This window comes from Lycium ferocissimum, chromosome 12 (assembly GCF_029784015.1).
Source record: "Lycium ferocissimum isolate CSIRO_LF1 chromosome 12, AGI_CSIRO_Lferr_CH_V1, whole genome shotgun sequence".
NCBI classification, from domain to species: Eukaryota; Viridiplantae; Streptophyta; class Magnoliopsida; order Solanales; family Solanaceae; genus Lycium; species Lycium ferocissimum.
Window position 1 is genome coordinate 45,436,587 of NC_081353.1, and position 556 is coordinate 45,437,142.

The following is a 556-nucleotide window of genomic DNA, read 5'->3' on the forward strand; positions in this document are numbered from 1 at the left end:
AGGGAAAACATAACCCCCAAAAATTTGATGCTAATGTGGGAACCATGGACCGAAATCCCATTACTGCTTTCATATCCAAAGCTCTCATGACCAGTGGCTTCGCCGCGATTTTCATTAAAGGGTTCAAAATTATAAAGTAGTAAACAAACGAAGAAGCTAAGGGGTTCAACATCTACTATATATATATATATATATATATATAAAATAAAAATAAAAAACTTGTATATACAGGGTCATTTTCGCCGAAGTGGGTTCAGGTGAACCTCCTAGCCATTACCTGGCTTGTTGGTTTTTAACAAAGAAACGTAGGAAATGACAAAAAAAAAAAACCGAGAGAAAAATATAATGTAGCACAAAGAGAATTATATTATTCGGCCTATGTTTTGCTCGCATTTATAAGGAAAAACTTGAAAAAAAGATAATCATAAACTAGCTTAGAATATCTCTGCAGAGTATATCTTTAACTAACTAACCTAGCCCAGAATATCTTTGCAGAATATATTTCTAACTAACTAATAACTAACAATTAAACAAAGTTATTCAAACGCAGTAAAAC